Source organism: Colobus angolensis, unplaced genomic scaffold (genome assembly GCF_000951035.1).
Source record: "Colobus angolensis palliatus isolate OR3802 unplaced genomic scaffold, Cang.pa_1.0 Scaffold48, whole genome shotgun sequence".
NCBI classification, from domain to species: Eukaryota; Metazoa; Chordata; class Mammalia; order Primates; family Cercopithecidae; genus Colobus; species Colobus angolensis.
The window spans coordinates 1171913-1187145 of record NW_012118265.1 but is presented as its reverse complement, the minus strand read 5'-3'; positions in this window follow the sequence as shown (position 1 = coordinate 1187145).

The window sequence follows — 15233 nt, the reverse complement described above, 5'->3', positions numbered from 1 at the left end:
TGAGGTCAGGAGTTCAAAACCATGCCTGGCCAACATGGTGAAACCCCATCTCTACTAAAAATACAAAAAGTAGCTGGACGTTGTGGCATGGGCCTGTAATCCCAGATACTCAGAAAGTTGAGACAGGAGAATTGCTTAAACCTGGGAGACAGAGGTTTCAGTGAGCTGAGATCATGCCTCTGCACTCCAGCCTGGGCAACAGAGCAAGATTCCTTCTCAAAAAAAAAGAAAAAAAGAAGAAGAAGAAGAAGAAGAAGAAGAAGAAGATTGAGAAAGAGTGCGCACTGAGGCAGGATGAAAACCAAGAAAGTATGGTGTTCAGAAAGCCAAGGAAAGAAAGCACAGGAAGGAGATGGCGAGGATCAGTTGGACAGATGCTGATAAGGGTCTAGGAAGAAGAGGACTGAGAATGTAACTACTGGAGTTAGCAACATGAATATGAGTCTGAAAAGTTAAGTTTTGGTCATGTAGTGGACACAAAAGCATGACTGGAAAGGGGATAAAGGGAAATGGGAGAAGAAAGACAGAAGGCAGCAGATATGTACCATTATTTCAGGGTGACTTGTGGAAAAGATTCAGAGACTTGGAGAAGCAGCTGGCAAAAAATTTAGTTAGATAAAATATTTGTAAATGAATGACATAATAGCATGTTTGTATATTACTGGAAATGACCCAGTAGAGGGAAAAATGAATGATTGTATAAACAGAATAAGAACTGTCAGAGGGATTTTCTTAATAAGGTGAAGCAAAATGGAATTACTAGCAAAATCACTCACTAGAAAAATGCATATTTCAACTGTCACACCACATTTAGACAAAAAACATGTAAATGACAGCAAAACAGGGAGGAGTTTGTGCAAGAGAATAGCTTCTGGAGTTTGCTCTATAGTCCCTCTGGATTAAGTTTCAATCCATTGAATATGCCTGTACAGTACCACATTTTTTACTTTATAGCATAATTTTGAAGCATTGCACAATCCTCAATCTTCAGAAAATATTTGCTTGCTATTTACTAGAGTGGAAGTCACTAACTGCATGTTTTAGAAGTCTTTCTAAATACGTTTTCAATACCAATAAGTATTGAAAGAAGAATCTATTTCAAAGTAATTTTAAACCAATCAGAAAATTCCATCAACTTGTTATCTGCTTTCCAAGTATTGTTATACTTCTTTTGTTTCCAATTAAGCAAGTTATAATTAGTATTTTCTGTATTGAAACAGGATGAATCTATAGGTACAGTCTTCAGAATCTTATCTGAACTACTGGGTCCATGGTTTATAAAGATTAATATACATGTATTTTTTCCCTACATTAATTATTCTCATTTTTGGGGTTATATTCAGTATCTAACAATTATTTTTGATATTTCCCTTAAAACCTGTATATTTTCCTAGATACATTTTCCTTTATGTTGAAGCCTAATCTGCTGACTTCACCTAAATGGAGATGGGATTTATCAGCAAAAGGAAAGCAGGTGAAAACCAGACCAGATGTCGATAATTACACGAGGCACTAATTAACACTACCTAAATGAAACACATTTGTCTTTGTTAATATGTCACTTGCACACTATTACTCCTCAACCTGAGGAAATACTCTGTGTGTGATGACACTGTTGTGTTCTGTCATAATGGTGCCATTATTGCATCTGAACTGTTTCTGAGTAGGACCTTCCAGGTGATAGACAAAGATACGCACTTTCATTTCCAGTTTATTTTCTCTAGTTCTAATTACATTATTAATTTTTAAAATAATTATATAAATGCTTTAGAACATAATCTAACTTACAAAAAATAAACATAGGAACCTCAAATAAATTTTCCATGAAAAATCTGAATGCATTATTATTATTCATTACTATGTAAAGTTTTATAATCCAGTTATGGTACTTGAATCTGTGTTTTTATGCTGAATGTACTGAATTTTATAAATTGAGCCATAATTATTTCTAGGTTTAAAAATTATCAGCAATGTTAAAGCAGGCAGCAGAAAGACTGAGTGCTTTTCTCTTTCTTCTCTCAAAAACATACCAAAATAGGCCGGGCATGGCGGCTCATGCGTGTAATCCCAGCACTTTGAGAGACCAAAGCAGGCAGATCACCTGAGGTCCAGAGTTTGAGACCAGCCTGGCTAGCATGGTGAAACCCCATCTCTACTAAACATACAAAAATTAGCCCAGTGTAGTGGCACATGCCTGTCATCCCAGCTACTAGAGAGGCTGAGGCAGGAGATCACTTGAACCCAGGAGGTGGAGGTTGCATTGAGCTGACATCGCACCACTGTACTCCAGCCTGGGCAACAGAGTGAGACTCCATCTCAAAAATAAATAAATAAATAAAACTAAAAATAGAGTATTTTCCATTATTTCATCTTTAACAAAAGCTGAAAATGACAGTAATTGCGCACACACACACACACACACACACACACCCTCTGAGCAATGAGTGCCAGACATAAACTCTGAAGCAAAACAATTTGAGCACATACAGTTTCATTATGTGATTTTTTTCCTCTTTTTTCTCTTTTGTCTTTCTGTGTCTAGAAGATAACAAGTGAAACAATTCTCAATGGCTCCATTATAAATATGTTGAAGAGGTGAGGACCTAGACAGGGACATGAAAAACATCATGAGAAAAGTAGAAAGACTCTATAGGATCTTATCCCCACTTCAATAAAGAGCAGTAAAGACTCAGGAAAAGGGATTCCTGTACTGGGCTCCACATTTTAAAGGGTCTTGTATATCTTGTCTATCAGAAGCAAACAAAAGTAAATTCACGAAAACACACATGGGTCCCTAAGTCACAAAGAATTCAATGCTCAGCATTGGTATCAAACAACTCCACTGGCTCTTGGGACTAGCAGCGTTCAGACTCCAAGGGAACTCTCATCCACAGCTCTCGCTGAATTCATTTGAACATCTTCAGGAATTGCAGGTTGTGCCATGAGAGATGGGTACTGCTTCACAGTTCAAGGAAGATTTTTGTAGTTGAAGCATATAGAGAAGAGAAAAATACAAATTAGTTAACTAGTACAATCTTTCGTCATACATAGTATGAATGTAATATTTTGTGCTCAGTGAAGATTTACTCCTCAATAATGTCAACCATTAATTTTTTGTTTTGCTTTTCTTCATGTTCTAATTATTGGACTCAGAGATATTCACAATACAGTTGCCGTATTTATAACAGTTGCACCCAGTGGCTGAGAAAATGTTCACAATATTAAAAAACTCACATTCATCTTATATTTATATAAATGTAGGTCTATATGTAACATGCCTGAAGCTAAATACAGATCCTTGTATTGGCAGCTATGTGGATATTGAATGCTAGAATTTTCAATAGCTTTATTTTAATAAAATATTTACTAAGGTTTAATTTCTATAGACAAAAGTTGCTAGCCACACTAGATCAAGTTTTTTTCTCATTTGAAAGGTAACTTGAAAGAATTGAACAGCACATTACTATTTTTTATTTACTTTAAAATATCTCAATATTGAAGCATTTTAAGGAAGAATTGTATGATTTGTGAATTTATTTTAAGAGATGGTAAAAGCATGAAATAAATACAGTGAATTGTTAGGAGAAAGCATTATAATATATTTAAATTTTATCAGCGAATCAAGTTATATGTGGCTTCATTACAGAGCTTAAACATGGTGTATTAGTTTGCCAAGGCTGCTGTAACAAAGTACTACAAACTATATTTTGATTCAACCTATAATACATGGTATGTAAAGCTTAGCAAAGTGAAGTTTCTTCAAAATTAAGACCAGGCCTGTTGGCTCATACCTGTAATGCTAGCACTTTGGGAGGCTGAGGCAGGTGGGTCACTTGAGGTCAGGAGTTCAAGACCCACCTGACCAACATGGTGAAACCCCATCTTTACTAAATATACAAAATAAACTAGGCATGGTGGCATGTGCTTTTAATGCCAGTTACTAGGCAGGCTGAAGCTGAGGTAAAATAATCACTTGTACCCGGGAAGGGGAGGTTGCAGTGAGCTAAGATCTCACCACTGCACTCCAGCCTGGACAATAGAGCCAGATTCCATGTCAAAAACAAAATAAAAAAATTAATGAAAACTAGGGCCTCCCAGGCTTTCAGAAAGATTGTCAAATTTAACATCATAGGTGCAACACAATTACATAAAACATCTCAATTATAATAACACAGTAACTGGGAATTGTGCTGAAATAAGAGCAATAAGAATTTATTAACTTGCTGGCCTTTATTTTATTAGTCATTTAAACATTTCTGACTCACTACTGGATCACTCAAATATGCACATTATTAAAGTACCATAATTTGTTAGTGTTTTGCTGACTTTACAGGCACATGGAAACAATTGCTTTGCAGTATTTTTTTAACTTTTGTTTTTATGAAGGTATGTTTTTGGTGGGGTTTTGTGCTTTTTTTTTTTGAGACAGGATCTCACTCGGTCACTTAGGATGAAGTGCAGTGGCTCGATCTTGGCTGACTGCAGCCTCCACCTCCTGGGCTCAAGCGATCCTCCCACTTCAGCTGCCTGAGTAGCTGGGACCACAGGGGTGTGCCACCACACCTGGCTAATTTTTTTTTATTTTTGGTGGAGACTGGATTTCATCATGTTGCCCAGACTAGTCTTGAACTCCTGAACTCATGTGATCTTCCCGCCTCAGCCTCCCAAAGTACTGGGATTATAGGCATGAGCCGCCGCAATGGGTGAAGGTATATTTTCAACATAAAATGAGAGTAATATATTTTATTTAATTGTCAGATTTTTAAAAATAAATTTAGATAATCACTATAAATGATAGCAGGACTCCATTTGTTCTCTTCCACTGGGTTCCACCAATATTAGAAGCTGAGCTGCTTACTCTGTTTCAAGAAACAACAAAGTAGAGTCTTCAAGGGAGATCTCAGCAAAGCCATTTGTATTTTCCTACCCAAAACAGAAGATTCAAAAACTCCTAGCCAACTTGATATCAGAAATTTTTAGATATATGAATAGAATATCAAATATCTACTTTAATTTCCCTGTAGAGTTAATTCCATGAATACATGCAGAAATGATGAGTAAATGGTAACTTAAAAATATTTTAAAATCTTAACTTAATTGTTTTCAAGCTTTTCACATTATCAACAATGTTTTCATCATTGAGCTATTAATAGTTTTAAGCCACCCACTTTCCAAGTAATATAATCTCTACTTCCATATTTTTTTAATTGAGACAGAACATTTTAAATCTATTTAAGTTATTACCAGTGGAAAATTTGTCTTGTTACCAGAACCCACTCAAGTATCATTAGGGTAGTCACTTATGGGGGAAAACCCCACCCCCGATATTCAATGTGGGTTCTTTTCTATATTCCTAAGCATCAGCTGATCTGAGAAATAAAGGGAAAGAGTACAAAAGAGAGAAATTTTAAATCTGAGTGTCTGGGGGAGACATCACATGTTGTCAGGTTCCGTGATGCTCCCTGAGCCATAAAATCAGCAAGTTTTTATTAGCGATTTTCAAAAGGGGAGGGAGTGTACGAATAGGGTTTAGGTCACAGAGATCATATGCTTCACAAGGTAATAAAATATCACAAAGCAAATAGAGGCAGAGGAGATCACAGGACCACAGAATGGGGCGAAATTATAATTGCTAATGAAGTTTCGGCAGGCATTGTCATTGATAACATCTTATCAGGAGACAGAATTTGAGAGCAGACAACCAGTCTGACCAAAACTTATTAGGCGGGAATTTCCTCATCCTAATAAGCCTGGGAGCGCTACAGGAGACCAGGGCTTATTTCATCCCTTCGTCTTTGACCGTAAAAGACAGCCACCCCCAAAGCGGCCATTTCAGAGGCCTGCCCTCAGGGGCGCATTCTCTTTCTCAGGGATGTTCCTTGCTGAGAAAAAGAATTCAGCAATATTTCTCCTATTTGCTTTTGAAAGAAAAATATGGCTCTGTTCCGCCTGGCTCGCCAGCAGTCAGAGTTTAAGGTTATCTCCCTTGTTCCCTGAACATTGCTGTTATCCTGTTCTTTTTTCAAGGTGCCCAGATTTCATATTGTTCAAACACACAAGCTTTACAAACAATTTGTGCAGTTAACGCAATCATCACAGGATCCTAAGGCGACATACATCCTCCTCAGCTTAAGAAGATGACAGGATTAAGAGATTAAAGTAAAGACAGGCACAGGAAATCACAAGAGTATTGATTGGGGAAGTGATATGTGTCCATGAAATCTTCACAATTTATGTTCAGAGATTGCAGTAAAGACAGGCATAAGAAATCAAAAAAGTATTAATTTGGGGAACTAATAAATGTCCATGAAATCTTCACAATTTATGTTCTTCTGCATGGCTTCAGCTGGTCCCTCTGTTTGGGGTCCTTGACTTCCCTAAACAGTCACTATTTTCTCATTCTTTTTATATGTAGGCTTATACTTATAATTTGTAAAGGTAACTATTTACTCAATTGCTTTCTTCTTTTCTTTTTTATTGCTTTCTGAGGTTAACTTACAAGTATTGAAAGATTTTTTACAATGACAGCCCACATATCTCATACTTTCCAGGAAACAAGTGCTGAAACTGTATGTGAGACGTTTTTAGTATTGACTATGGTCATTTCAGGCTAAGATCCTTTCCTCAAATAATTTTTTGAGGGAAACTAATTTAATTTAATTCTAATTAATTCCCCTAATTAAAATTAAATAATTGAGACACATCCTGCTAAAAGAGAAGATTTTAGAAGAATTGATAGACTAGGCAGCTTCTTCTTGCCCAAAGAATTTTTTTTGGGAAAACAAAAAAATCATTAATATGCAAGCAAATGAAACAATGAACAAAAGGATTTGAGCCACAAGTTTTGCACCCACTGCTTTTAGTCAGACTGAGGTGTTCTTGTCAAACCACAGAGATCAGAAATAATCCTAACCTGGCATCAGTGCAGATGGAATCCCACAGTCAAAGACAGAGGAAGGTGATCAGAGAAAACATGGCCTGCTGCTGTTCTACTCAAGTGGCCCCACCTCCCAGCACATGTTCCTTCAGCACATGTGACAGCTAAATGACTAAACACAAATAATAAACTGCATCCAGTCTTCCAGCTGAAAGTCTAAGGGTGAACTGGGTTAACGGGGAGAGAGTTCAATGAGGGTTCACCCACCCAATCCTAGCCAAATGCCCAGATCCACTACAGCCATGGGGAAGAAGCAGGAAATAAAATGCCCATGGAGTCAATGAAAAATATCACCCAAGGGGAGAAAGCAACATTACATATAAAAGAAAAATGAAGAGGATATTTGGAATGCTTACTCCAAAATACAAAAGGCACATTTAGAAAAAAGTGCCTCTGGGGCCTTAAGTAAATTTGAGAAGATGGACTTTATGAATCATAAAATCTATAAATAATATTGTGCCATACCCTGTTTAGATTTATTGATTCTATTATTGAGTATCTCTTCTCAAATAATATTTAAAATAGTTGTGACAGTATATACACTTATATTGGGATTATGTTTAGTATTTTTTTGTTAAGCATAATGCAGAACTTAAAGTACCTCAAAAATGACTGGGTAAAAAATACAACAGGCAGCCGGGTGTGGTGGCTCATGCCCGTAATCTCAGTATTTTGGGAGGCCTAGGCTGGCGGATCACCTGAGATCAGGAGTTCAAGACCAGCCTGGCCAACATGGAGAAACCCCATGTCTACTAAAAATACAAAAAGTAGCTGGATGTGGGTGTGTGCACCTGCAGTCCTAGCTACTCAGGAGGCTGAGGCAGGAGAATCACTTGAAACCTGGAGGCAGAGGCTGTAGCGGTCAAGGTGGCATGCCACTTCACTCCAGCCTGGGTGACAGAGCAAGACTCTGTCTCAAAAAACAAACAAACAAAAACCCAAACAGGCAAATTTAAAAAATAAAAGTAATATACACAGTATTAATATCAGAAAATATGTAATGTCAAAACATTAAGTTGAAATATGGGCATTTTTATTCTTTACCGGTCTTTTGAAATTCAATTTTATGAACAGATATTCATGTAGCAAATGTCATAGCATCAATGTAATCAATGTGATTGAAACAAAAACATTATAATTGTAAAAATCAGCTATAGGTTGAGATGTCTGACCTCAGAAAGTAACATTTCACGAAAGGAGATAATTTCTCCATTGTTCAGGAAAACAGTGAAAGTTCAACATCTCTTCTTATCTGGAACCTGTGCAAGATAAAAATATTGAGTGTGCAAACCTAATATTTGCTTATTTAGTTAAAAAGCATTTCACAATGTAAACATATATCAAATCATCACATTGTACCACCTAAATATTTATAGTTGTTAGTTGATATGGTTTGTCTATGTGTCCCTGCTGCCCCCCAGCCCTGCCCGCCTGCCAAATCTCATATAAAACTGTAATCTTCACATGCCCAGGGAGGGACCTGGTAGAAGGTAATTGAATCATGGAGGTGGTTTTCCCCCATGCTGTTCTCATGATAGTGAGGGAGTTCTTACAAGAACTGATGGTTTCAAGAATGGCAGGTTTTCCCATGTTCTCTCTCTCCTGCCACCATGTAAGACACGTCTTGCCTCCCCATCCCCAGCCATGCCAAATTGTGAGTCAATTAAACCTCCTTTTTTAAAATAAATTACCCAGTCTTCAGTAGTATCTTTATAGCAGTGTGAGAACAAACTAATATATCAGTCAATTTAAAATAAAAATTTAAGTGATTTAATATGAAAATAGATGTAATGCTCTACAAAAATCGAGGCAGTAGTTTTAAAGAGACACAGATAATTGAATTCACAGTTTTAATATATTTTTTCTCACTTACCTGAGTGTATGATCCCAATTTGGAGATCACTGAGTTAGACAAAAAATGATCAAAATTGTTCTGGAGAATGCACAGAAATTTTATAATTATTATTGGAGACATGAGAATATGTTATCTATGGTGTTCATCATATCAATGACTTGAAAAAAATCTCACATCAATTGATTACAGAAAACAATTTATTATAAAATTCATCATTGGGTGTGTATGTGTATGTATGTATAGCAAACTTTATGCCCAGTAGCAGATTACAGCAGACAATCCCATTAAAGTCAAGGATCAAATGAGCTTACATAGTAACACTACTAGTTTTAATTTTGCTTCAGAAAACAAATCCTGTAATAGAACTTATATATATTGAAAGGATAGAGTGAATTTGGTATAATTTACAAGTTATCTGATACAAGGTAAATCTAAAAAAAAATTAAGTCTTCAGAAACACCAAGAATTCAGTAGGATAGTGAATTTCAAATTAATTTGAAAAATTATTATGTAAATATATTAGAAGAATAAATTTATCCACAATAGCAATATCATAAAATAAAAAAAAAAAAAGATGGGAAAAACCCCAGTTTGGAATAAATCTATAAAAGCAGGCAGTAATGATGTTCTATACAACATACAATTGTATAGTTTTACAGTTGTAAAGTTTTAAAAGTTGTACAGATGCACAGATTTCTTAAACTTCAAAAATTTAATTTAAGAGTTAGAACATGAATGTGTAGTCACATGTCATGTTCTTGGATGGTATCATGTATTGTGCAGATACAAATTTTCTAAAAGTTGACCTATAAATATAATGAATACTAATCAATTCCCCAATTAAACTGCAGAAAAAAAGTACAAGATTTTTTAAAATTCATTGGAACACTAAGTGCATGAGTATAACCAGAAAACAATTTAAAATAAAAGAAAACGGAAGAGATTGGTCTATCAAGTATAAGAGACATAAGAATATAATTAATTAAACTGTCATTGATTCAGGAATAATAAAAAAATGGAATACATTAAAGCCTCCAGAAACAGATTCAAGCATGTATGAGTATTTAATATATAATAAAACTGAATTTCTTTAGTAGTGAAGAGAGAACGAATTAAAGAATAAATGACATTGGGACCATTTTATTCCAGTTTACAAATATTGTATTTTTTTCTCATACCATAAACCAAAAGTCTCAAAAGAGTTGATGATTTAATTGCAAAGGATCATATAACAAAAGAAAATTTGGGAAATAATTTTTATAATTTTAAGGTGGGAACAACTTTCTATAGAAAAGATTGACATGTTGATTTACATAAAAATTTATAATGCACAATAAAGCCATGGACACTGTAGTGATGGGCAGGATCATATATAAAGAGTATTTAAATACTAAAAAGTCCTATTAAGAACTATTTAAGCAGATATTTTTCAGCTATGAAATTGGTTAGGACTTTAACATTTTCCATATCAGTGTGGGTGTAGATTATATACTGACACCTTTCTAGATGTCAATTTAGTAATATAATTAGATGTTGCTAAATTAGTTATCCTATGTAAGTAATTAGATGATTGTGTGATGGTATATACATAGTGGTGGTTATTGCAGTTTGTTTACATTACATTTTTTTAAAATGGTAAGAACTTAATATCCAACAGTAGGGGGCTTACAACCATTTAAAATGGAATATTAGGGGGTTTATAAAATAGCTAACGTTACAGATCTTGTTAGTGGCAAATTTAGAAAAATGGAAAGCAGGTGGCCGTTGTGGGATCCTGAATTGTGTGTGTGTTTGGGGGGGGGGGTGCGCGCGCGCATGCATGTGTGTGTGTCTGGGGGAATTAACGCTGTGGGGAGGAAGAACCTTAGTAAGGAAAGGAGAATGTGAGAGTGATGGGATATTCTGGAATCCTTAAATGTGAGAGTGATGGGATATTCTGGAATCCTTAATTGGGAAAGGCTGAGGTGCTTGGTGGAGCTGGGAAATAGAGGGAAAAATAAAAATGGTTAACATTAAAAAGTCTATACATCACATTAGTAAGAGAACACGCAAGCTATACAAATAACTTAAGTTAGATAATCTCCCAGACTGTTTTTTACAGGTGCATAGCTAAAATAGTACTAGTAATGATTTCTGGGTAGAGACAGAAAAATAAAAGGACCATTCTTTTATTCTTCATAATTTTCTGAAAAGTTTGAAATGAGTATGAATTTTTCTTATGTTTAGAAATGATTTGGCTATTTTCATTAAACTAGTTTTATTTAGATAAAAAAGTAACAAATGAACTAATCCTATTCTTATTATCTATTGACTTACTTACTTTATTTGGGAATCCATGAAGTTTTCCTATTTCTAGTGACTATCATTTCATGTAAATATAATTATCAAAAAAATGACTTTACTCAATTTTAGATGATTTTATTTCAAACTATATATATCACTTGGGAGTCATTAAAATATTTAAATAAATGAAAGAAACTTGAAAACAGCACATGCATTTGCCATAATTGCTTCATTTTTAATTTCCCCCCTCTGCCCTTAATGAACATCAGCCTTTTGCTCCCTGTGATTCAGCACACCCAGTGATCACCTATGAACCAGGATATGAGAAATCTGCTTCCCACACAGAGCTAAGTAAAACACATATGCCTTTGCCTCTCTTTGTATCATAATTAACTTACTAGAGTTTCACAGGATATTAATCTACCCTTTTATTTTTATAGTTCATTAAGTATATTATTATGTGTTTGTACATCTTTTATATTCACAGCATTCCTTAAAACAATTTTATTAGTTATTTCTCACATGTTGTTATTAAATTATGAAATATGATTCAACCAAACAAAACAAAACAAAAAAAACACTCAGAAATGAAGTTGCCTCCAGTTCTAGCTGTAGAGAAAATCTTATATAATAAGAAAAGTCATGAGATATTCAATTCATAATCACAGCTGCTTCCAAGCAGTTCTAGGTCAGTTTAATGAAACCTAGAATGGTCAGAAAATAACTGATTTTATCTTTCAGCCTTGTCACACTGCATCTGAATTTTCAAAACTACTCCCAAAGCTCAATTTCAATTTAGTCAATTGCATGCAACTCTTAACTCTGCAATTAACCAGCAATTGACTTAGATTTCTTGTCAGCACATAAAAGAAGTTCATTAAGTGACTGATAGTGTCTCCATTTTTCTACCTGTCAATGTCAGTATAATGAATTATTTTGCATTCATATATTTTTATTTAACATTCATAGAGGAAATAGATTGAGTGTGTGTTATTCTCTTTAGTTACATGTAAAGTAGAAAACTCAGGTATTGACATCCAAGCAACAAACAGGCAAACAAACATGGAAGTTCTCCTAGATTCTTATATTCCTCAATAAATCTCCAAGCTCTGTCATTTTCATCTTTAATGTATATGGAACTTTTTTTTTTTAATCATAGTTTCATTTACCACCTGAATTTTTCAATAGTCTCCATATTGGTCTTCCTTTCTACAATCCTTCCTACACACTCTCACCAGAACAGTCCTTCTAAATTTATTTCTGAGCATGTTACTCTGACCTTTAAATCTGTCAGTGGCCCTCCTCATCTGCCTGGCAAGGGTCAGGTTCATTTGTTGGCATAATATCTTCTCCATAGTGGTGACCCTTCTTTTAATCTTTAGCTTCATTATCCACCATCCAAGTTTGACACCTCTGTGGGTTTGCATAAGCCATTGCCCCTACCTTGGACGCCCTCTTCTTCTACCTTCTTCAATCCACCTAGTAAAGGTTTGTCTATCATTTAAAGTTTTCAAACTTCCAGGTATACAAGTATCATTTGAGGTACTTGTTCAAAAGTATGCCAAGCTCTGAGATTCTAAGAACCAAGTTATTTCTGGTCCAAATAATGGACACTATACCAGTGGTTCTCAACCCAGCCTACATTACAGTAGAATAACACAGGAATTAAAATAATTCCATTAGAATAACATAGGATCTTGGAGAGGATGGTGGGCAGGACTCATAAGATGTTCAGACACTGGTATAATTTAAATCCTTCACAGGTGATTTGTTTCTAATATTCAACAAGAATTAAGAAACATTTCTTTAAAACACGTTCAGGCAATAATTCTTCCATGAAGAATTCCTCGATGCTTGAGACAGATAAAGTTAGTCCCTCTCAGAGGGCTGATTCTTTGCTAGAATAAAAGCCCAGAGTTGTCTTTGCAACCTGATGGGGTGCAGAAAACGGTACTCCAAGGCACGAAAACAGCAGAAACAGCAAGGTCTCCCTGACCTTCTCCCACTCCTTGGCCCCCTGAAGTAGGATATAGAGATTAAAATTCTCCTTGCCCCTTCTTCCCTGAAAGAGGCCAGAAAATCCAAGAAGGTCTCTCTCTAACCTTCTCCCACCCCTTTCCCCTGAAGACCCTTATGTGAAAATTGTCCTGTCCTATTCCTGGAGGAAAGGAATGTCACACAGTGATGCCAAGAAAAAACTGAACCAAGGGGCCTTGCGAAGTATCTCACCACCCTCATCAGTTTATTAGCATTAGATCATACCCTTTGTCCTCCAAACACACTTCTGCATGACAGCCTAGAAAAATACACTCCGTTTCTTTCGATCTTCATTTCTTAAAGCTCCTGTGTCACATAAAATTTATATTGAGTAAACGTGTATTATTTTCTCTTGTTAATCTGTCTTTTCTTATAGGAGTCTCAGCTACGAACATTGTGATGGATAAGGAAAAGATACTACTGTTTTCTTCCCTACAAATCTGCAACACCTAGCAGAATTCACGATGAAGTGCTCTGTCTGTCTCTCCCTCTCTCTCCCCTCTGTCTTGCAAATGAAACTTTTGAGGAAACCCTCTTGAGTTCATGGTAATATTACATTATTTGACACATAAGCTAAACAGAAATTATCCTCTATCAAAACTCAATCAATGAAAATCATTTTGTTTTTGGAGTTCATGCTCTCTAAGGATAATTACCCATTTATATCTCCTTATTTACCAGAATAAGGTAAATAAAAATTTACTTATTCTGGTAAATAAGGAGATATAAATGGGTAAAAAACGTAATTATCCTTAGAGAGCATGAACATTCTTCTTCTGGCTAAAAACCAATCTTCACATGTTTTAGCCATACTCCCATCCTTCAGCCCTACTGTTTCCTAAACAATACCTTAGTGTGAGATTGAACATACTTTTATTTGATCTTTATCATATCTTTGCTTTGAAAACTTTCTTTGTCAGATGAGTAGATTGCAAAAATTTTCTCCCATTCTGTAGGTTGCCTGTTCACTCTGATGGCAGTTTCTTTTGCTGTGCAGAAGCTCTTTAGTTTAATCAGATCCCATTTGTCAATTTTGGCTTTTGCTGCCATTGCTTTTGGTGTTTTAGACATGAAGTCCTTGCCCATGCCTATGTCCTGAATGGTACTACCTAGGTTTTCTTCTAGGGTTTTTATGGTATTAGATCTAACATTTAAGTCTCTAATCCATCTTGAATTAATCTTCATATAAGGAGTAAGGAAAAGATCCAGTTTCAGCTTTCTACTTATGGCTGGCCAATTTTCCCAGCACCATTTATTAAATAGGGAATCCTTTCCCCATTTCTTGTTTCTCTCAGGTTTGTCAAAGATCAGATGGCTGTAGATGTGTGGTATTATTTCTGAGGACTCTGTACTGTTCCATTGGTCTATATCTCTGTTTTGGTACCAGTACCATGCTGTTTTGGTTACTGTAGCCTTGTAGTATAGTTTGAAGTCAGGTAGCGTGATGCCTCCAGCTTTGTCCTTTTGACTTAGGATTGTCTTGGCAATGTGGGCTCTTTTTTGGTTCCATATGAACTTTAAAGCAGTTTTTTCCAATTCTGTGAAGAAAGTCATTGGTAGCTTGATGGGGATGGCATTGAATCTATAAACTACCTTGGGCAGTATGGCCATTTTCACGATATTGATTCTTCCTATCCATGAGCATGGTATGTTCTTCCATTTGTTTGTGTCCTCTTTTATTTCACTGAGCAGTGGTTTGTAGCCAGAATCTACAAAGAACTCAAACAAATATACAAGAAAAAGACAAACAACCCCATCAAAAAGTGGGCAAAGGATATGAACAGACATTTCTCAAAGGAAGACATTCATACAGCCAACAGACACATGAAAAAATGCTCATCATCACTTGCCATCAGAGAAATGCAAATCAAAACCACAATGAGATACCATCTCACACCAGTTAGAATGGCAATCATTAAAAAGTCAGGAAACAACAGGTGTTGGAGAGGATGTGGAGAAATAGGAACACTTTTACACTGTTGGTGGGATTGTAAACTAGTTCAACCATTATGGAAAACAGTATGGCAATTCCTCAAGGATCTAGAACTAGATGTACCATATGACCCAGCCATCCCACTACTGGGTATATACCCAAAGGATTATAAATCATGTTTCTATAAA